General features: G+C 49.0%; 1 long non-coding RNA gene and 1 other non-coding gene across 2 annotated transcripts in view; one reads left to right on the top strand and one right to left on the bottom strand.

The window, feature by feature from the left end:
• LOC142796219 (uncharacterized) overlaps nt 1-8,843 on the bottom strand; it is a 66,277-nt gene extending 57,434 nt beyond the window's left edge. The window contains exon 1 of the long non-coding RNA XR_012893624.1: nt 595-8,843. This is a non-coding gene — a long non-coding RNA (uncharacterized LOC142796219). The remainder of the gene's footprint in view (nt 1-594) is intronic.
• Nucleotides 8,844-23,844: 15,001 nt separating this feature from the next.
• On the top strand, nt 23,845-23,917 carry TRNAT-CGU (transfer RNA threonine (anticodon CGU)). The gene has a single exon. It is a non-coding gene; the product is annotated as a tRNA-Thr (tRNA).
• Nucleotides 23,918-24,146: the final 229 nt, after the last annotated feature.

Raw genomic sequence — 24,146 nt, 5'->3', positions numbered from 1 at the left:
GGAAGCTACGAACCTCACGAGTGCATTCTGCAAGCTACTATACCCGATTCTACGGTTTTGCTCCCAATTCGTGCTGTCACTCCTACCAACGCGCCCAATGATGTTCTGGACGTCTTCTCGATAGCCATCGACTTTGAGCTCACACCAACTCAGCGCCAAGAGATTATAAATCTTCTACTCCTTTTTCGCTTTCCATTCGCTCGTGACCAGTCAGGCTTAGACCGAACCTCTGCGATCGTTCACCGTATTCACACCGGTCAACAAGCCCCGCTTAGATAGCGTCCCTACCGTGTGTCATCTGCTGAACGACATGCCATCGACGAACAAGTGGACATGTTGAAACGTGGCATCATCGAGCCCTCGACCAGTGACTGGGCTTTCGCGGTTGTTCTCGTCAAGAAAAAGATGGATTCATCCGGTTTTGCGTTGACTACCGCCGACTGAACAATATAACGCGCAAAAATGTATACCTCCTGCATTCTAAGGCAAAATTACCCGAAAAAGGAGTAACAGAGCCCAATAGGCGTGCGCGATAAACAGATAGACCGTTGAGGAGCAACCACAGAGGGAAGCGTGCGGCGCGAAACCACTTACTCTCCATTAGAGATGAACCGCCCGGGCAATGCAGACAGCGCGAAAAGCGTTGCCAAGGTGACCAGCCCTCCTTTTCCACAGAACACATGTCCTTCTCCTTCTCTGCTGGCTCAGTCTTTCCCCGTATTTTGCCGGCGGCGGTTGCGTAGCGTCGCGCTCGGGGTGCTCGACAACGGCCGCCTGGATTCGACTATCTAAGAATTACGACGTGATGCTTGTGTGCACGCCTGGATGAGCGTGGGCTGCTGCTTTAGCGTTTCGCTGCACCAGTGAAGTCTGGAGCAAGCCTCGACAGTCACCACGCCGCGCTGTATATCTCTGGCTTCAAGAGAGTCACGACCAACACACGACAGCAACAGTTGGGAAGGCCAATATGGCGGCCGAGAAGAAAAGGCCTATCGGATATATACTTCAGTCCGACTCGGGGCAGAAAACAGCGCTGGATTCCCAGGCAAGTAGGTTATCATTCTTTATTCTACTCTACTTGTTGCGTGTGCGATACGGATCGCGCTTGTCGGCAACGGGCTCGGTCGTGTTGTATATCGCACGCACGAAATGCATCGCGAAGGTCAGCTTCGGCGTCTGCAGTTCACCTGTGCTTTTCGACCACCTGGCAATTGGTCACCATTGCCGTCGGCCTCCCGCACGCTCGCTCATCGAGTGCTCGCCTGTCTTCGCCGCCGCAATGAGCTCCGTGGTGACGATATTGGGCTGAGACCTCGTCGCTGTGTTGGGAGTCGTCGAAAACACGTTGCGGGTTCTCGTAAAGAGCTTGGTTGTAGTATGTCGTGCGCTATAAGTGCCCAAGCACGGGATAGCGGGGCTTTCGCTAGCGTCGGAACTCACTGAAAATTGGTCGCCATTACAGTTGGCTTCCCCGTCAGTCGGTCGCAAAAACCTCGGTGCAGTCCGTTGGCTGCGGCCGCGGACTCACATTTGCGCGCTGCGCTCGCTCGAGATTGTGGAAAAGGGCCGCATTACCGTCGATTTCTTCAGTGCTAGCTCCAAACCAGCTCGGCGCTGTTCGTGGTGGTAGCCAAGCGTACGCTCGCTCTTCTGTTCGATGTTCGCTGGCAGCAGACTCTCCGCATGCACTGCCGTGTTTGGTCTCGCGTTCCCTTGCTCGAGCTGAGCGATGTCGCTCGCTTAGGACTCGCTGACTTGTTAGCAGCACGGTGGTTCGTGGAGTTGTGACTGCGGCCGCCTGTTGCGCTACGGAGATCTGTTGCGCTACGGGGATTGCCTGTTGCGCTATGGAGACTGTTGCGCTATAGTGATTGAAATGAGTCGTTGACGATGTGTGACATCACAGTGAAATTATTAGCATGCCATATCTCACATATGTTTTCATTTCACTTTGCACGTATTTGTCATGTGCATTTGTAATCACCCTCTGTCACGTGTGACTCACTATTTTACATACCCAGCCCCGCCGCGGTGATCTAGTGGCTAAGGCACTCGGCTGCTGACCCGCACGTCGCGGGATCGAAACCCGGCTGTGGCGGCTGCATTTCCGATGGAGGCGGAAATGTTGTAGGCCCGTGTGCTCAGATTTGGGTGCACGTTAAAAACCCAAAGTGGTCAAAATTTCCGGAGCCCTCCACTACGGCGTCTCTCATAATTATATGTTGGTTTCGGGACGTTAAACCCAACAAATGCATCAATCAATCAATTTTACATACCTATTGTGCAGCCGTGGGCACACACCGTGCTGAAGACTGTGCGCTGGCGTCTGCGATGCCCATCATCCATCTCTTCCGTCAGAGCAGCTTCAGAAGGACTGTGCGAGATGTGAAGGTTTAGTTATTTGTGCCATATTTTAACGCTTCTTTTTATAATAACGTGCACGTACTAGTCATCTTCGTGCATATTCATCTTCTGTGATGTGTGCCTAACTATTTTTACTATATTATTGTACGTGCAGCCGTGGGAGCACAACAAGCAGAAGGCTGCGTGCGCTGGCCTGTCATCTATCGCTTCCGTCGGAGGAGCTCCCTAAGGAGTGAACAAGATTTGGCAACGAAACTGGACTTGTACACTTCACCATGAATTCACTTAAAAGAATGGCGAAACTTCATGTATGTATAAAAATAAAGATATCGATGTCTCACTTTTGTCTTTCGTTGTTGCCGTGACTGTGAAAGCAGTCACACATAGGTGGCTAACTACTTTTTCGCGTGTTCTTTTCTGTGGAATTTGTTGCCCACGGCACAGAAAAACAGGCGAAAAAATATTAGGCCTGGTGGAAAATAAACAAAAACAATGTTTGAACTGGGAACCAAAAGTTTATCTGATTGGAGTATTTGAATTGATCAATCGTTCGTCCGGCAAGGTGCAACTGTGAGGACTACACTCTAAAAAGTATCGAGTAAGAAGGGTGTCTTTTTCTCACACAACAATAATCGTCATCAGGCTTGCGTGCACTTCCTTTCTTGAAAACTCGGCGCTGGCCACTTTTTCATCGAGAATGCATTGTAACCCTGATAATGGGCATGTCGATCGTGACCGGAATGTACCGGGCGCGGGGCGATAGCGCAAGGATGGAACGCAAAATAGATGGCAATGATTGTTGTGGGACAAAAAGATGCCCTTTTACTCGCTCTTTCTTTAGAGTGTAATGGTTGCCCGGTAAGGTGTAAATGTGGGGATTAACAGTCGCTCTATAAGGTGCAAATGGGAGGACTAAATGTTAGTTTTTTGGGATGAACGGATGAACTGTGGTACTAACGGTTACTCACCAAGGTGTAAATGTGAGAACTAAATGTTAGTCCCTTGAGGGGTCTAACTGTTATACCCTGTGCCGTTAGCCCTTAAAGAGATTAATGGTTGTGGCAGCCCCATTAGTCCCCAAAAGAACGAACCACACACCCTTTTAACACCTCGCATCGACGATGCTTTCGGCTGCCTACAAGGAGCAGAGTTCTTTTCTTTGTTAGATTTACGCTCCGGCTACTGGCAGGTGCCCCTGGCAGAGGGTGACCGCCCGAAGACAGCCTATGTAACACCGGATGGACTAAATGAACTCAACGTGATGCCCTTTGGCCTCAGCAATGCGCCTGCCACTTTCGAAAGGATGATGGATACCATCCTGCGAGGTCTGAAATGGAAAACGTGCCTCTGTTATTTGGAGGATATTGTGGTATTTTCATGCGACTTTACGACCGACCTCAGCCGCCTCGAGCAAGTTTTTACGTGCCTTTCCACGGCGGGACTTCGACTTAAGCTGAAGAAATGCCACTTTGGCGCTCGCAAGCTTGTAATCTTCAGCCATGGGGTTTCTAAGGACGCCATTTTTCCGGACCCTACAAAACTTAATGCAGTCACGGCGTTCCAAAAACAAACCACCATCAAAGAGCTCCGAAGCTTCATCGGCCTATGTTCGTACTTCCAGCGCTACGTCCACAATTTCGCCTCCATTATCGCTCCTTGACCAATCTTCTCGCCGGAAGTTCTGATTTGTCAGCGTGGTCGCAGGCGTGTGATGATGCATTACAGGAACTCACACGGCTCCTCACAACGCCTCCCATACTTCGACATTTCGATCCATATGCTCCAACGGAGCTTCATACGGACGCTAGTGGTGCCGGGCTAGAGGCCATACAGGCCCAACGCAAGGAAGGCTTTGACGAGTACGTCGTCGCCAATACCAGCCGCACCCTCAGTAAAGCCCAGAAGAATTACAGTGTCACTGAAAAGGAGTGCCTCGCCATTATTTGGGCAATCGAAAATTCCGGCCTTATTTATATGGACGTCCGTTTGAGATTGTGACAGACCACCATGCGCTTTGCTGGTTATCTTCACTAAAAGATCCGAATGGTCGGCTCGCTCGTTGGGCATTGCGGTTACAGGAATTCGACATCCGTGTTATCTGCCGTTCTGGCCGGAAGCGTTCCGACGGTGATGCCCTGTCACGCTCGCCGTCGGCTTCAGAGCCTGTCTGCTCACCTATCTCCACCAGTGCTGCGTTGGCCATCAGCATTTCGGACATGCCTTCTGAGCAACGCAAAAACGCTTGGATTTCTTCCCTTTTGGACTTTCTCTCAAACCGGACACCCGCTCCAGTTTCCAGAACGCTTCGCCGTCAAGCACAACACTATGCTATTCGGGATAGCCTGCTTTACCGCCGGAACTACAGCTCGATCGGCTGTAAGTGGTTGCTGGTCATTCCCCGACATCTCCGATCTAACATCTGCGCCACGTTCCACGATTATCTGCAATGTGGCTACGCCAGTGTGTTAAAAAGATACACTCGCTTGCAGCTGCGGTACTACTGGCGCGGTATGTACCGTTTCGTTCGCCGTTGCGTAAGGTCCTGCCTTATGTGCCAGCGACGCAAGATGCCTGCTCAAAATACCACTGGTTCCTTGCAGCCGTTGCCATGTCCCACACGTCCTTTCGATCGTGTCGGGATCGACCTTTACGGTTCGCTTCCCTATATTTCGAGTAGCAACCGCTGTGTCATTGTCGCTATCGACCACCTAACGTGGTACGCTTAAAGCTGCTTCACCTTCTGCTACCGCAAAAGGCGTTGCATGTTTTTCACTGCAAAACCTGGTAGGGCATGGAGCACCTAGGGAGTTACTAAGCCACCGCGGTTTTTTCTCCGATGCCATCAAAGCGTTGTTGAGCGAGTGTCGCATCAAACTCTAAGACAAAAGGGTGTTAAAAGGGTGTGTGGTTCGTACTTTTGGGGACTAATGGGGCTGCCACAACCATTAATCCCTTTATGGTGCATTCAGACGACGGACCGAATCCGGATTTGTCGTGGACGCGGACAGCTAATCCGCGGATGGTCCGCCTGCAGGCGCATCCACACGACGGACGGTGTCCTAGGGGAAAACAGCCGGATCACCCTCGACAGCAGATTCGGCGCTCACCTGCGCCCGCTGGCAGCAGACCGGTTTGAGAGTATTCAACATGGATGCCCGCAAGAAGCGAAGCTTGGCTGCGATGTCTGTCGTGTTTTGACAAATGAACGAGTAGTGTTATTCTTTCAGGAGAAAAGGGAGTTGCTAGTTGGATATTCTTTCAACTACATTATTCCCCACTTGTAGAACTTCTGAATGTGTCTCCCGCCTTTTTTTTTTAGAAGCGGCACGTCGCCGGTTGCAGAAGTTGGAATATTTCACCACCATGACGGCTAAGAATCTCGCGTGTTAAGCGACGGCGGCGACATTTCCCGAACCACCAAAAGGGATTTCTGCATATTAAATCACCCGAAAACAAAGTCTCCAGAAACTAAGTAAACAATGCTCAAGCGTAGATGATGCCGACCAGTCAAGCAGCTGTCCGCGAGCCATGGAGGACATGCCGCGAGCAGACGAAAAGTGTACTGGTTGCCACCGACCCCAAGCTATTCCGCTGAAGTACCGGCTCTCCCCCGCCAGAATCCCGATGTGAGAAACAGGTTGGGTTCATCCGTCCGCGAGCCACGCGGACGAGGGGAATCGCTGATGTGAGGTCACGTGACGCGCCGTCCGTCCCGCCACATCGGGATTCGATCCGTCGTCTGAATGCACCATTAAGGACTAATGGCATTGGGTCTAAAAGTTAGTCCCCTCAAGGGACTAACATTTTCTCCTCACATTTACACCTTGGTGAGTGACCGTTAGTCCCACAGTTAACCCAAAAGGGCTAACATTTCGTCCTCACATTTGCACCTTATAGAGCAACTCTTAATTGCTACATTTACACCTTACCGGGCAACCGTTAGTCCTCACAGTTGCACATTGCCGGACGGACGGTTGATCCACTCAAATACTCTAAGCGGATGAACTTTTTGTCCTCAGTTCGAACATAGATTTTTGTTTATTTACCGCCAGGCCTAATACTTTTTTCGCCTTTTTTTCTGCGCAGTGGGAAACAAATTCCGCAGAAAAGAACACGCGATAAAGTAGTTAGCCACCTATGTGTAACTCCTTTCACAGTCACGGCAACAACGAAATAAAAAAGTGAGACATCGAAATCTTTGATTTTTCTACATACACATGAAGTTTCCCCATTCTCTTAAGTGAATTCATGGTGAAGTGTACAAGTCCAGTCTCGTTGTCGAATCTTGTTCACTCCTTGAGGAGCTCCTCCGACGGAAGCGATAGATGACAAACATCACAGACGCCGGCACACGCAGCCTTCTGCCTGTTGTGTTCCCACGCCTGCACGTACAATATGTGGGGTCTCGACGTGGCGAACGAGGGCCATGCCACGCTCTTAGAGTGATCGGACACAGCAGACACGGTTGGTACAAACCAACAACATACATTTATTTGACTAATATATGAAGGAGGATATCATTCGCCGAATTGATACATCAATCGTAATTAACACACTAGGACATCCTTACACAAAATTACCGACCACTCAAACAACATAATAGGAGATCACACAAAAGGCGGCGCCGCCAACGCTTCACTCACCACGTGGGCCTACCGCAGGCGGACCGCGGTGCCGTCCCCGGCAGACCCACCGCGAGAGACAACCGTTGGCGACAACCGCTACGCGCAGAAGAGGCTCGCTCAATTCTCGCCCGCAACCAAGGCCTGCTTTCCGCCAGGGGTCACCGCCGGTGCTACTACTCTACCAACAGTGGTACTCAACGCGAACACAACGCCATCTATCGTCTGGCTGTTTTCACCCCCGAAACACGGCTTCTGTTCGAGACACGTGCGCCCCGCGTCGCAAACAACTTTACAGAGGGTGTCAGCACCCACACAAATAATATAGTAAAAATAGTTAGGCACACGTCACAGAAGATGAAGACGCACGCATATGACAAGTACATACACGTTAATATAAAAACAAGCGTTAAAATATGACGCACAAGTAACTTTACCTTCACATCTCGCACAGTCCTTCTGAAGCTAATCTGACGAAAGAGATGGATGACGGGCATCGCAGACGCCAGCGCACAGTCCTCAGCACGGTGTGTGCCCACGGCTGCACAATAGGTATGTAAAATAGTGAGTCACACGTGACAGAGGATGAATACAAATGCATATGAGAAATACGTGCAAGGTGAAATGAAAACATATCTGAGAAATGGCATGCTGATAATTTCACCGTGATGTCACACATCGTCAAAGACTCATTTCGATCCCTGTAGCGCAACAGTCTCCGTAGCGCAACAGGCGATCCCCGTAGTGCAACAGATCTCCGTAGCACAATAGGCGGCCGCAGTTACAACTCCGCGAATCATCGTGCCGCTAACAAGTCGGCGAGTCCAAAGCGAGCGACATCGCTCAGCTCGAGCAAGCGAACGCGAGACCAAACACGGCACTGCACGCGGAGAGTCTGCTGCCAGCGAAGATCGAACAAAAGAGCGAGCGTACGCTTGGCCACCGCCGCGAACCGCGTCGAGCTGGTTTGAGCTAGCACCGAAGAAATCGACGGTAATGCGGCCCTTTTCCCCAGACTCGAGCGAGTGCAGCGCGCAAACGCGAGACCGCCACCGCGGTCAACGGACTGCGCCGAGCTGTTTGCGACCGACTGACGGTCAAGCCAACTGCAACGGCGACCAATGTTCAGTGAGTTCCGACGCTAGCGAAAGCCCCGCTAGCCCGTGCTGGTGCAATTACAGCGCGCGACATACTACAACCAAGCTCTTTACGAGAACCCGCAACGTGTTTTCGACGACTCCCAACACAGCGACGAGGTCTCCGCGCAATATCGTCAGCACGCAGCTCATCGCGGCGGCGAAGACAGGCGAGCAGTCGATGAGCGAGAGTATGGGAGGCCGACGGCAATGGCGGCCAATTGCCGGGCGGTCGCAAAGCACAGGCGAATCGCAGACGCCGAAGCTGACCTTCGCGATGCATTTCGTGCGTGCGATATACAACACGACCGAGCCCGTTACCATCAAGCACGATCCGTATCACAAACGCGACAAGTAGAGTAGAATAAAGAATGATAACCTACTTGCCTTAGAATACAGCGCTGTTTTCCGCTCTGAGTTGGACTGAAGTATATATCCGATAGGCCTGTTCTTCTCGGCTGCCATATTGGCCTTCCCAACTGTGCTGTCGGGTGTTGGTCGTGACTATCTTGAAGCCAGTGATATACAGCACGGCGTGGTGACCTGTCGAGGCCTGCTCTAGACTTTATGGGTGCAGCGAAACGCTAAAGCAGCAGCTAGCTCATCCAGGCGTACACACAAGCACCACATCGTAATTCTTAGATCACCAAATCCAGGCGGCCGTAGTCGAGCACCCCGAGCGCGACGCAAACTAGTAGGTGTTCTATGGCGACGCTACGCAACCGCCGCTGGCAAAAACCGGGAAAGATTGAGCCAGCTGAGGAGGAGAAGGACGTGTTTTGTGAAGGAGGGCTGGTCACCTTGGCAACGCTTTTCGCGCTGCCTTCAATGCACGGGCGGTTCATCTCTAGCGGAGAGTAAGTGGTTTCGCGCCGCACGCTTCCCTCTGCGGTTGTTTCTCAACGGTCTATCCGTTCATCGCACGCGCCTATTGGGCTCCGTTACTCATTTTTCGGGTAATTTTGCCTTAGAATGCATACAACGCGCTACCAAAGCCTACCACCCGCAAACTAACGGGATGACAGAGAATTTTAATCGTACACTTGGAGATATGCTGGCCATGTACGCTTCATCCGACCAGTTAAATTGGGATAGCATACTGCCTTTTGTGACATATGCATACTATACTGCAACGCAAAACACCACTGGATTTTCGCCTTTCTTCCTTTTTTATGGACGCGAGCCGTCATCAACAATGGATACTATTTTTCCTTATTGATCGGACCCTTCAGAGTTAACAACCCTTTCACGAGCAGCAGCACATGCTGAAGAATGTCGGAAGCTTGCCCGTGCGTTCACGTTACACGACCAGACGCGCCAAAAACATCGCCACAACGTGTCAACCACGCCTATGAGCTTTGCTCCTAACTCACTGGTGTAACTATAGATTCTTTCTACTCCTCCAGGACTCTCCCACAAGCTTTCTTCCAGGTATTATGGTCCCTATTGAGCTGTACGCCAAACATCCCCTGTCAACTACCTTGTCGAGCCGCTGGACGCATCTCCGGACAAGTGCCGTCGGGGACAAGAAATCGTGCACGTCTCTCGGCTCAAGCCATACCATGACCCTTCTGTGTACACCTGTCCTTATGTCGCCAGGATGGCTCCCTCGTCGCCCGGGCGTGATTGTAACGAGAGCAGTGGACACGGAGCTCGGGTGGAGATAGAAGACGCACTTTGATCACAGGCTTGCATTTGGTTAGCGATTGCGCTAGTAAACCTTTTGTTCGCCGAGTGAACTCTTGCTTGTTCAACACTACGTTTATATATATATATATATATATATATATATATATATATATATATATATATATATATATATATATATATATATATATATATATATATATATATATATATATATATATATATATATATATATATATACATATATATATATATATATATATATATATATATATATATATATATATATATATATATATATATATATATATATATATATATATATATATATATATATATACCCGTTCGTCGGGCAAGCTGTTCTATTCTGCTTTTTTTTCCTCGCTTTCCAGCCCATGGCCCACAACTGCCGCGTCGCTCTTCGTTAGATTCGGCCACATTGCGGACCTGACAACGAAAAAAAAAGAAATTACAGTTCATTGCACCTGCAGCGGTCCGACTGCTTTTTTCAAGCGCGACACATGCACGACAAAGTTGTTTCTTTTGCGTTTATCGAGAGTGAAGTTCGCATCTGAGGTGTTCACACGCCAGGTATTTTCTCCTACACGCTGAGTAATTATGAATGGCCCGTCGAACTTAGGGAGTAGCTTCTTGCCATGCCCGCTGGTGCCCCTTTGCACCCAGATCTCGTCACCGATGTTGTAAGCAAGAGCGGGTCTACGGCGTCTGTCATAGTGGCGCTTTTGATTTTCTTGTGCCTGGGTGGCTTTCTTGACCGCCTCAGTTCGGATTTTCTGACAGGCCGCTTTGCGATCGTTGGCACGTGGAATTACAATGGGAGCATCCAGACTGAGAACCGCTTTCAGCTGTGGTAGTTTCCCATAAACAATTTCGTAGGGCGTTTCCCCGGTAGACGTCTGCAGTGCCGTGTTAATCGCAAAATCGGCTGACGGAAGGTGGACGTCCCATTTGGCTTCTCCTCTTTTCCCTGCCTTCGTATATGGAGCGTGACGCTCCTGGATACTCTGGTTGGTTCTCTCAGTAAGGCCGTTTGCTTGAGGATGAAACGCGGATGCGAAGTGGTGCTGCACGCCTGCCGTGCAAAGGTACTTTTTCAGTTCCCCGCTATGAAACGTTGTAGCCCGATCAGATATTAACTTTTTGGTAAGCCATGTCTCCATTCAAATTGGTGCTTAAGGAAGTCGATTAGGTAAGTGGATGCAAGAGATGGCACAGCCTCCACTTCCACGTATTTTGACAGGTAGTCTACTGCTACAATGACGTAACAATTTCCCGCAGTGGTGGTGGGTAGACGTCCCATGTAATCAATGCCAATCATGTGGAAAATTGTTTCGCGTATCTGGATTGGTGTTAGTAATCCAGGTTGACACCCAGGCAGTCACTTAAACTGCTGGCAAGTTTTGCAACTGGCGACATAAAAACGGACGCTACTTTGCATCTTCGGCCACCAAAAACGTTCTTGTAGTTTTCGGAGTGTGGCTCGTTGGCCGATGTGTCCGCCTTCTGGGGAGTCATGAATGGCTCGTAATATTTCTGACCTGTGGGATTTCGGGATCACCAGGAGGTAACGTTCTTCGGATCGGTCCGCTCGCCAGTGACGCCGGTACAATGCGGCATTGCGCATCACAAAAGTACTGTGATTTCCCTTGCCAGTGATAGATGCAATAATGGATGCCAAATCTTTATCCTCCTGTTGGGCTCTGGATATATCCATCTGGGCGAAAAAATGTGGGTTTGCCTGGTTTGTTGCGCGCAGTCGAGGGGGTTCTGTAAGAGAGCATCGGCGACGTTGTTTAGCCCCCCGGCGCGGTGGCGCACGTCAAAATCTTATTCTTGCAGCGTGATTATCCACCGGGCAAATTTGTGCTTAAGTTGCTGCTTGGAGAACATCCATGCTATAGCAGCATTATCAGTCACAACAGTGAATTTACGCCCGAAAAGATCATGTCGAAACTTATCATCGACGCTCCATACCACTGCAAGACATTCAAGCTCGTTGGAGGGATAGTGGCGCTCGGTGTCTGAAAGTTTTCGGCTGACATAAGCGATCACGTGTTCCACGCCATCTGGATCACGCTGCACTAACACAGCTCCTAGGCCGACTTGGCTGGCATCAGTGTGGACTTCGGTGGACCAGTCTTCATTGAAGTGACTTAGTATGGGGCAACAAGTGAGCTTTCGTTTTATAGCTCGAAAAGCATTTTATTGTGAGACACCCCATTCAAACCGTGCGTCTTTTTTAAAAAGACCACTCAAGGAAGCTGCGATCAAAGCGAAGTGGGGAATAAACCTTCGCAAATGGGACGCGATACCCAGAAATGACTGAACCTGCTTCGAGCAGGTTGGTGTGGGATACTGCGACACGGCAGCTATTCGCTCCGGGAGTGGCTGAATGCCGACAGGAGATATATTATGTCCCAGGTTTGAAATCTTGGACACCCCGAACTGGCATTTCTCTTTGTTCAAACGAAACCCTGCTGCATAGAGTCTGTGTAGTACTTCGTCGAAATTGCTAAGGTGTTCATCCTCCGTCCTGCCAACGACCAGGATGTCGTCTAAGTACACCACACAGGCTTGGTTTTTCAAAGGTCCGAGCACTGAATTCATCGCACGCTGAAAAGTACTAGGAGCCGTTCTTAGTCCAAACGGCATGCGGTTGAATTCATAAAACCGAAAGGTGTGCGAAAGGCCGTTTTACATCTTCTTTCGCGACGTTAATCTGCCAGTACCCTGCGCGTAAATCAAGCGACGAAAAGAACTTGCAGTGACGTACTGTATCAACAGCGTCATCAAGGCGGGGTAAAGGGTAGGAGTCAGGAATTGTACACTTATTGAGCTGCCTGTAGTCCACGCAGGAGCGTAGTAATCCGTTTTTCTTGCGAACAAGGATGACTGGCGCTGCCCACAGACTCGATTACAGCCTAATAATGCCCGCGGCAAGCATTTCATCTACTTGTTCTGCGATCACCGCCCGTTCTCGTTCAGCGTATCGTCGCAGTGGCACGCATACTGGCGGATGATCTCCCGTCGGTATGCGATGGAGCAGCAAATTAGTGCGTGGCAGTTCTGCTGTATTGCTAGCGAATACTGGCTGATGGCGAGCCAATATAAAAGATAAGGTAGGTGGAGTGGACTGCTAACCTGTCGGTGGTGGCAGGGTTGTGGCGGTAGTACCAGCTGTCGAAGACCGGAGCTCGACGTGGCCGCGACGTATGGTGACCTCAATGTCATCAGATAGCAAGAAGTTAGCACCAAGATCATGTCGGCAGGGAGGTCTTCAAAGACGAGAGTGGCTGGAAGAACTTTAGTGCCCGCTGCCGTCCGGACTGAAATGTCGAGCATTCCGACTGGCATAGCACTTCCTCCAAGTCCGCAGAGTGGAGCTTGCGTCCACGGTCGGATAGTGTCCGGAGCATGACGTCGGTGTAGCGCCGTTCGTTCCGCACCGGTATCCACCAGAGCAGATAGGTCACCTATTCCCTCAACATGAATGGACATCTGAGGAGTTTGACAAGCTTGGTAGTGGATTCGGGTCTGGAAAGGTTGACGACACTCCTTGGCGTTGTGGCCAATGCGACCACGCCTGAGGCATCCGTGTCGTGTGGAGGCGTATGTCGAACGGACAGTCGGTAATGTGTCCAAGCTAAGCCGACGACGAGAGTTTTGCTGAAGTTCGGCTGCCTTTTGAGTGAAAACCTTGGGTGACGCTTCAGGTGACTGGCAAGATAAATTGCAGCATGGGTAGGGTCAGCCAAGCCATCGACGACACACTGGCGGGCAGCCGGAGAGAGCCATGTAATGCCACATTTGTCGAGAAGCCCGAGCTTATCGTAGACGTATTTACGGGCGTCTTTCGATGGAGCCTGCCGACGTGATCACATGCGCATGAAATGGTCGTCGTATGCGAATGGAAGTGGGGGGAAGGCCGTGACGAAGTCTGTAGTCCAGTCACTCCAGGATTTGTACTTGCAGCCATCGTATTGATGCCACGCTTTGGCGGACTCACGCAGTCGGCTTACGGCTAGCGATAGCGTCACGTCGTCAGTCCATGCATGTCGACAAGCCAACGAATAGATTTCATCCAGCCAGACGGTTGGGTCTTGATCAACGCCAGTAAAGTCAGGAATTTCTGCCATAGACGGAGGAGGCAACGTGGTGCGTGCACAGGCTGCTGAGAAGGTGACGGTGGCGTCTGCAAGACGCTGGCTCGAAGTAGCGATGGCCTGCAGAACCGTGCAGAGTTCGCTGGCGGCTACAGGCGAGGAATTACGCCTGTCTTCTGGCGACAGTACTGACGTTGCTTCAGAGATGTTACCTGAGGCGAAGTCCAAGGGAGCGTGTACGGCATCCCTGGGCAAGGAGGCGGTTTGCGAAGCCAAGTCAGTGGAGTCACCTTGTGGTTTGGCAAAGACGCCTGCAGGCAGCGCGCTGGCTTCGGTACCCGCGGTGGCCAGGTCGGATGCCATGGCAACGGTAGCAGGAGCTGCCGGCTGCTGGAGAGTGCGTCCGCTCCGTAGGACGGTTTCTTCACGCAGGTCGTCGCACACAGGTTTGTTGAACAGTTGCGCCATTGTAATAAGCGAGACAGACACAACACCCGTTCGTCGGGCAAGCTTTTCTATTCTGCCTCTTCTTCCTCGCTTTCCAGCCCAAGGCCCACAGCTGCCGCGCCGCTCTTCGTTACTATATATATATATTGCTACGATACTGAGGATGCGCGTGGAAGAAGAGGAGAACGAGGTTGGCACGAGTGGTGATCGGCCAGATCCCTGGACTCTCGCATTGATCATCTCCTGTAAATAAAGGCATCCATCGCATCGTAACAAAATTGGTGGAGGTGCGGGGTATAACGGAGCGATCCAAGGCCAACGATCATGGAAGCGCTACTTCAAGAACTACGCCGAAGCCGCCGACTGGCTGGTCTACCACCGCTCTCTATGGATCCGATTGCTGACGGCGACACCACGCACTCGTCGTCTGGCGCTGCGTGGCCCCGGCACATGGTACCACGAAGCTTCTCAGGGAGGGTCGGAGAAGACGTCGACGAATGGCTGAAACACTTCAACCGTGTGAGTAAATACAACTGTTGGGATGCGGCCTCCCGGTTGTCCAACGTCGGATTGTTTCTTCAAGGGAGGGCGTTGGTGTGGTTTGAAAACCACGAAGAAACAATAATGACCTGGGAAGCGTTTGAGAAAGAAATAGCGAGCTGCTTCGGGGACCCATTGATGAAGAAGAAGCGCGCTGAGCAAACTTTGATGCAGCGTGCTCAAGTCCCCGGTGAAACATGCACAACGTACATTGAAGAGATCCTGAATTGTGCAAGTCTGTAGACCCACGCATGAAAGAAGATGATAAGGTAGGGCATCTTCTCAAAGGGGTTGCTGAGGATGTCTACAATTTCCTCATCAGCAAGGACACCTTGGCGTCTGTAGCGGACGTAATACAACACTGCCGCACGTTTGAGACACTGAAGGCAAGGCGCATCACTCCCAAATTTGGTAGACTTGCCAACGTCACCACCGTTGCAAGTGTCGACGTCCCTCCAACATCCCCCTGTGATCTTGCCTCAATGATCAGGCAAATCGTACGCGAAGAACTTGGACGACGTGATGCTGTCAACCCGCCGAGAGCACCTGCTATCAACACCTCCCCGCCATACGACGCAATGTGTGCTGCCGTTGATGCCACGCTATATGATGTGCCCCAATCAAGAGCACCAGAGCCCCCACCCAACAACTTACATCATCGCCGTGGTTTCCATAACGCCTCCCGCCAACCACCCACAATGGTGTCTTCGTGGGACGATCATGGGCACATGGCGCCTCGTGGAAGGTTTGGCGACGTGCGTGAGGCCCCTGTGTGCTATAACTGCGGTTTCCGTGGACATGTGGCTCGATTTTGTGGTCAAAGGCGTCGCCCCCAGCAACGCTACTACGAGGGACCATCACCTTCTTCTCGACAAAACCGCTGGCGCGGTGGTATGCGTTCAATGCGGGACGCGTACGTTGGGGACGGCTTCCAGCAAATGACCCACAGTGATACACATGTAGGACGCAATTTCCACCGGAATTTACGCAACGACTCGCCTTCCTCCGTGCGAAGCTTGACGCCCCCCACAACACGCCGGTTCCGTTCCCCATCTCCTGGTCGACGCGTCACCTCCCCGCCTCTGGGAAACTAGGTGGTGCGGCCAATGGAGGTGAGGTCGCCGAACATTTGTCACTACATCCGCCTATGCCTCCACCCGTTTTTATGACGCAAAATAGGGTCCCCGTGCTTATTGATGGACTTCCTACGATGGCTTTGATAGATACTGGAGCAGCTGTTTCAGTAATGAGTCTTGACTTCAAATTGCGGCTAGGACATAAAGTGATGTTTCGCTGGGACAGTTGTGCATCATTTCGTGCAGTGAGCAGGGAGACATTGTGCCCGATCGGATTGGGTGTTGTTAGTGTCCCTTTGGGTGACAAGGTCTTCGAGGCTGAATTCGCCGTCCTGACCAGTTCCACCCATGACATCATCTTGGGCATCGATTTTCTACGCGAGTGCGGGGCTACTGTAGATTGCGGTGCTGGCGAGATTATGCTATCGGCATTTACTGACGATCCTAGGTGCTGTCAAGGATCTATCACCGTCATTGAGGATGTTGTCTTGCCGCCCAACTCGATGAAAACCGTACGCGTTGACGCCTCTGCCTCGGACGCAGGAAAGTTTGATGTTCTTGTGGAGCCCATTCCTGTTAATTGCGCCAAGAAAAATGTGCTCATTCCACATTGTGTTCTGTCGATAAGTGATAGGCGATCGGCCTTATGGGTGTCGAACTATTCAAATGAACCTGTTATGCTACCCGGCGGAATGCGACTCGCCCGCTTCGAACAAAATGCGACCAGTTTCATTGCATCTTTAAGTGACGAGAGAGTAGATCCTATTTGCGCAACGTACCATACAGAAGCCAACTTTCTGAGTATGGTAAACAAGTCGCTATCATCAGAAAAACGTCAAGCTTTGGTCAAAGTCCTTGCGAAGCACGCTACTATATTTGACTTTGCGCAGAAAGAAGAGCAAATAAGTGTACTCGAGTGGCGTACTCGCCATGGGATTGACACAGGATCCGCTCACCCTATCCGGCAGAAACCATACCGTGTCTCATCTGCGGAGCGCAAGGTCATTACTCAACAGGTAGAAGAGATGTTAAAGAAAAGGGTTATTCAAGAGTCGTGTAGCCCTTGGGCTGCCCCTGTGATTCTTGTCCGAAAGAAGGATGATACATGGCGATTCTGCGTGGATTACAGACGGCTCAATTCTGTTACTAAAAAGGATGTCTACCCGCTTCCCAGGATTGATGATGTCATCGATTGTTTACATTCGGCATCATACTTCTCATCCGTGGATTTGAGATCTGGTTATTGGCAAATCCCCATGCACCCGAATGACAAAGAGAAAACGGCCTTCATAACCCCAGATGGTCTATTTGAATTCAATGTAATGCCATTTGGCCTATTCAACGCTCCAGCCACGTTTGAGCGCTTCATGGACTCTGTGTTACGTGGACTAAAGTGGGAAGTTTGTCTTTGCTACCTGGATGACATTATAATATTTGGCCGTACATTCGATGAACAGAACCATCGTCTAGACATTGTTCTCACCTGCCTTGAGAGAGCTAAGCTCACCCTGAACTCTAAGAAGTGTCACTTTGGCAGCCGTGAGACTCTCGTTCTCGGTCACCTGGTCGACAAGCATGGCGTTCGACCCGACCCCCAGAAAGTCGCAGCAGTCAGCAGCTTCAAACAACCTCAGTCGGTACGAGAGTTGCGAAGCTTTTTGGGCCTATGCTCGTACTTCCGTCGCTTCGTGCCCAGGTTCGCCGACCTCGCTTACCCTTTGACGTCCCTACTCAACAAGAACGCACCTTTTCGGTGGTCAGCGGAATGCGAGTCGTCTTTTTCGCAACTCAAGTTTGCTCTTACGTCAGGGCCCATACTTCGCCACTATGACCCATCTGCTGCCACAGAAGTTCATAGCGACGCCAGTGGTGTAGGTATTGGCGCCGTCTTGGTCCAATGCCATGGAGCTGCTGAACACGTCGTTGCCTATGCCAGTCGCTGTTTAAGTAAGCCGGAACGAAACTATACTGTCACAGAGCAGGAATGTCTCGCGGTCATATTCGCCGTGCACAAGTTTCGTCCTTATATCTATGGACGCCGATTCTCGATTGTCACGGACCACCATTCTTTATGTTGGCTCACTGGACTACGGGACCCATCTGGTCGTCTTGCTCGTTGGGCATTACGATTGCAAGAACACGACTTTGAAGTCTGCTACAAGAGCGGTCGTCGTCATGCCGACGCTGATTGCCTTTCACGACTTCCCCTTCCCACAACCGAGTGTGACGCTGACAACTTTGATGAATATTTGGCTGTAGTGGATACTCCGTTCCCCGAACTAACAACTTTTCGAGCAGAGCAACGCAATGACAACAGTCTCGCTTCTTTCTTTATTTCCGGAACGAACGGTCAACGTGGTTTCGTCGTAAAGGATGGCGTTCTTTACAAAAAGAATTATTCCGGCATAGGCCCTCGTCTACTTCTAGTTGTGCCTACAAGTCTTCGACAACACGTACTTCGAGCAATGCACGACGACCCAACATCTGGCCATATGGGTTTTTCTAGGACATTTTATTGGACGCAAGAACGCTTCTTCTGGCCGAAGATGCGTAAAAGTGTGACTGCATACGTTGCGAGCTGTGAGCAATGTAAACGCCACAAGCGTCCTACAACTCCGCCAGCCGGACTACTTCATCCCATAGCACCCCCGAGTTCACCATTTGACGTCGTAGGTGTCGACCTGCTCGGCCCTTTTCCGCGGTCAACGAATGGCAACCGATGGATTATTGTGGGCGTTGACCACCTCATACGTTACGCCGAAACTGCGGCGATTCCTGCGGCAACGGCCACTCAAGTTTCACAGTTCATGCTGTCACACGTTATATTACGCCATGGATCCCCCCGTGTCATCATCAGTGATCGCGGGCGGCAATTTGTTGCCGATGTAGTTGAAGACCTCCTTCGTCTTGCTTCGTGCCATTTTCGTCACACTACCCCGTATCACCCGCAGGCTAATGGTTTGACGGAACGAACAAATAGGACTCTCGTCAACATGATTTCCATGTATGTTGATTCTGGACACAAAACATGGGACGCGATCTTGCCATTTATAACTTTCGCCTACAACACTGCGCAGCACAAAACAACGAGATACAGTCCATTTTATTTGCTCTACGCACGCCAACCCCGCACAGCTCTTGACACTATTCTTCCTTTTTCCGAGACTGATCAACCTACTCTCGCCGAAACCATTTGCCGCGCAGAAGAGGCCCGGCGCATCGCCTGTCTTCGAACTTTCGTCTCACAGAAACGCTCCAAAAACCGTTACGACAGAAGTCACCGGCACGTATGGTTTGAGAAAAGGGATTTTTATTTTATTTATTTATTGCATACTGCCAGCCACCTCTTGGTGGCCAAGGCAGGAGTGATACAAACTTTCATACTTGCAGCCACTTATAACACTATTCTTCACGGCACAGAAATAAAATCACCACATAACAGGTTTGCGTGGAACATGAATACTCGGGTTACAGGAGCAACACAAGAGCGGTATCAAAAATACAATCCAAATTTTGTTCCTAACACGAAGTGAAAAAACATCATAAAAAGAATTGAAATCTGCACATACGACCAGACAGCTTTTACTACAGACAGGCAGTGGCAGCTGATAAGAATGCGTCGGGCGCTGCGATGCTGGTGACGTCATGAGGTAGTTCATTCCAGTCGGAAATTGTTCGTGGAAAGAAGGAATATCGCCGAGAATTTGTTTTTGTAAGTGGCACCACTATGGTGTTATCATGCTTGTTCCGAGTTTTCCGCGATGTATTGTACTGCATGTAAGTGTTAAAGGCGAGTCCTGAGTGTCCGTTGACTATGTTATAAAGGAATTTTAAGCGATGTAGCTTTCTACGCGACTCCAATGTGGGAAGGGCGGATCTATTACAGAGTTCAGTGACTGAACAGTGTCTACTATACGCGTGGTAAATAAACCGAAGGGATTTATTTTGGACTCGTTCTAGTAAGTATATTTCAGTTTGTGTGTGTGGATCCCATACAACGTCAGCATATTCCAACAATGGGCGTACCAATGTAGTGTAAGCAACTAGTTTTGTTTTGCTGGTGCAGTGCCTCATGCGATGCTTTAAGAACCACAATCGCCGCAGTGCTGCTGATGTTATACCTTCAATATGAGTTTTCCAGCTCAAATTAGAAGTGATTGTCAGACCAAGGTATTTGTACTGGTTAACGGTTGTTATAGCAGTGTTGTTTAACATGTAAGTGAATTCCGAGGGATTTTTTTTACGTGTTATGGTCATCTTGACGCACTTTGCTATGTTGAGGCTCATTTTCCAGGAGTTACACCATGCTGTAACAACCGATAAGTATTCATTTAGGGTGGCGTGATCTGTTCTTGATTGAATGGGCAGGTACGCAACGCAGTCGTCCGCGAAAAAACGACACTGCACAGTAGATTCGGATGACATGTCATTTAGATAAACTAAAAATAAAAGTGGTCCTAGGACGGAGCCCTGTGGTACCCCAGATTGCACGGGAGTGGAAGAAGAATTTTTATCTGCTATCCGAACGTATTGGTGTCGGTGGGATAGATAACAATCAAGCCATCGAAGAATTCTTTCGTTGGTTAGGATTCGGCGAATTTTAAACATCAAATGGGAATGGGAAACTCGGTCGAAAGCTTTTTCAAAGTCTAAAAAAATCGCATCTATTTGTCCGCCTTTGTCAAGTGTTTTTAGAAAGTCATCAGTAGTGTGAATTAACTGTGTGGTGGTTGAAAAGCCTTGCCGGAAACCGTGTTGATTTGGGGAAAAAAAATGGTTACTCTCCAGAAACGAACTTAAGTGTTTGAAAAGGAAGTGTTCCATAACCTTGCCGGCTGTACATAACAACGAAATAGGGCGGTAGTTTTTCACGTTATATTTATCACCTGATTTATGAATGGGTACCAATTTACCCTTCTTCCAATCTACTGGAACTTCGCCTTGCAACAGGCTTTCCCTAAATATTAAGCCTAAGTATTTGGAACACCACTCGGCGTACCGATAAAGAAAAGCATTAGGTATTTCATCTGGCCCAGCTGATTTTTTTGTGTCTAGGTGAAGTAGAGCTGACAAGATGCCTTCATCTGTTATAATCAAGTCTGGCAGTTCGAGATTGTTTGCGTGGAAATCAGGAGGGGTGTCACCCGTTCGCAAAAAAACAGAAGAGAAGTAGTCGTTAAATGCTGTTGCTATGCAGCTGGCATCAGTCACGTCCGCGTCCTTGATTTTAATTTTTGTCACTTTCACTTTTTTGTCGGAGAGGTGCATCCAAAATTTTCTTGGATTGGTTGTGAGAAAGTTGTGCATTTTTACGTTGAAGAAATGAAATTTGGAGCTTTTAATCTTGTTGCGCAGTTCGGCGCGGAGGCTCGTCAGAGCAGCACTATGTGGTTGTGTTTTTGAGCATGACAGGCGTTTTATCTTGCGTTTTAGATGGAGTATGTCGCGCGTAATCCAAGGACTACGGCCATGTATTTTTTTCACTTTCTCCGGAACGAACGAACTTATACATTTGTGAACGGTTGTCTTAAAGTGCGACCATAGCTGGTTAACGTCACAGCGATTATGAAAATGTTTGTTAGTAATTTTGTCGTACTCCTCCTCTAGGAGGTCCAAAATACTTTCGTCCGAGGCAGTATTAAAATTGAGGAATCTAGATACTTGGGTGACCGAGAGAGTACACAACATGTTGGTTTTAAATAATACTAGTTCGTGGTCCGATATGCCTGGTACAACTTCAATTGTGTTGTTAAACTTGCAAATAGACTCGGAAACAAAAATAAGGTCCAGAATCGAACTTGTGCCTGCAGTGACACGCGTAGGAGTCTTTACAAGTTGCGTCATGCTACAGGAAAACGCTATATCAAGTAGCAATTCGGAGTGCTGGCAGGGTGTTGTAACGCAAAAGTTATCCCAGTTTATTTTTGGCAGATTTAAATCACCTCCTACAAGAATGTGGGTATAACGTTTGCTTTGTTCGAGCAAAAAATCTTGCAGAGCTTCGAGTACCGCTATATCGGAATTGGGCGGCCTGTAGACAGCGCCAATGAGCATGCTCAAATTTTTATGCCGAAGAACTATCCAAGTCATTTCGACGCACGTCCCGTGCGACAAAACCTTAAAATCCATGCCCTTTTTCAGTACTATCGCTACACCGCCCCCCTTTGAACCTCGGTCGTGACGAACGATTTCATGAGAGCTAGGAATTACTGCCGAGTCGGGAATGTCATTTTGAAGCCATGTTTCAGTAAGGATTGTGACGTCGGGATCATAAGCAATGAGGACGCTTTCTAGATCGACCGATTTGTTGACGACACTTCGAGCGTTTATGTTTATTACAGAAAATGTTGACGGGACCGCGTGAGAAAGTGGAGCCGGTAGCGCTCGTTGAGGCTCCAGATTGCTGCTGTGTCACTGCACAACTACCGGAACCCTTGAGTTCAGTGAGTCATCCCACCGATAAAGCTTACCGTTGACTTTGATCTTGTCAAAGATCAAAGCAACTTTTGCTCCACTCCACTACTTGGTGTGGCTTTGGACGCCGCTTCGCAAGCGCGGCCTCTGCCAAAAGTTTCTGGCCAACTACACCGGTCCGTTTGTTGTCTTGGAACGTCTAAGCGATGTCACGTACGTGATATCTCAGCTGTTGTCAACTGGCCGCCGCTCAAGGAAGACCAACGTCGTTCATGTTGCCCGTTTAAAACGCTATCATCATCGCAACGAAGCCTAACTCGCCCGGTGGGCATCGTCTGCAAAGGGGGAATTGCTACGATACTGAGGATGCGCGTGGAAGAAGAGAAGAACGAGGTTGGCACGAGCGGTGATCGGCCAGATCCCTGGACTTTCGCATTGATCATCTCCTGTAAATAAAGGCATCCATCGCATCGTAACAATATATATATATATATATATATATATATATATATATATATATATATATATATATGAGATATAACAGACAGTAATGCCAAGGAATGTACAGGGGAAGTTATTAACATTAATGAAATGTAAATAAGAAGAAAGAAAAGTGGATGAAAAAATTACCATCTGTGAGCAGGAATCGAACCTACGACCTTCGAATTACGCGTTCGATGCTCTAACCACTGAGCTATCACAGCGGCCCTCCCTCCATCCACTTTTTTGGGTTTATCTGTGAATTTAGAAGTAGGAGCGACAGTCAGCGCCATTTATAAGCCAAACAACGAGTGTGAAAACACTCTTATGCGCATGTTTGGCGTCACGTAGCACGTGAACTTATTATGAGCGGGCAGCTGATTAATTGTCCCTCTTATACAACCTAAACACACCAAGTCTGCCAGTACGAGACCCTCGTTCAATGAAATAAGGGAAAGAAGTGTATACCTAAGGGCTCGTTTTTCCGTGTTTTTAACACAATAATAATAAGATATAACAGACAGTAATGCCAAGGAATGTACAGGGGAAGTTAACATTAATGGAATGTAAATAAAAAGAAAGAAAAGTGGATGAAAAAATTACCAACTGTTGGTAATTTTTTCATCCACTTTTCTTGGTTCTTATTTACATTCCATTAATGTTAATAACTTCCCCTGTACATTCCTTGGCATTACTGTCTGTTATATCTCATTATTATTGTGTTAAAAACACGGAAAAACGAGCCCTTAGGTATACACTTCTTTCCCTTATTTCATTGAACGAGGGTCTCGTACTGGCAGACTTGGTGTGTTTAGGTTGTATAAGAGGGACAATTAATCAGCTGCCCACTCATAATAAGTTCACGTGCTACGTGACGCCAAACATGCGCATAAGAGTGTTTTCACACTCGTTTTTTGGCATATAGATGGCGCTGACTGTCGCTCCTACTTCTAAATTCACAGATAAACCCAAAAAAGTGGATGGAGGGAGGGCCGCTGTGATAGCTCAGTGGTTAGAGCATCGAACGCGTAATTCGAAGGTCGTAGGTTCGATTCCTGCTCACAGTTGGTAATTTTTTCATCCACTTTTCTTTCTTCTTATTTACATTCCATTAATGTTAATAACTTCCCCTGTACATTCCTTGGCATTACTGTCTGTTATATCTCATTATTATTGTGTTAAAAACACGGAAAAACGAGCCCTTAGGTATACACTTCTTTCCCTTATATATATATATATATATATATATATATATATATATATATATATATATATATATATATATTGAAATACAAC

The sequence above is a fragment of the Rhipicephalus microplus genome, chromosome 2 (genome assembly GCF_043290135.1).
Source record: "Rhipicephalus microplus isolate Deutch F79 chromosome 2, USDA_Rmic, whole genome shotgun sequence".
In the NCBI taxonomy this organism is placed as follows: domain Eukaryota; kingdom Metazoa; phylum Arthropoda; class Arachnida; order Ixodida; family Ixodidae; genus Rhipicephalus; species Rhipicephalus microplus.
This window is presented reverse-complemented; position numbering and strand designations above follow the sequence as displayed.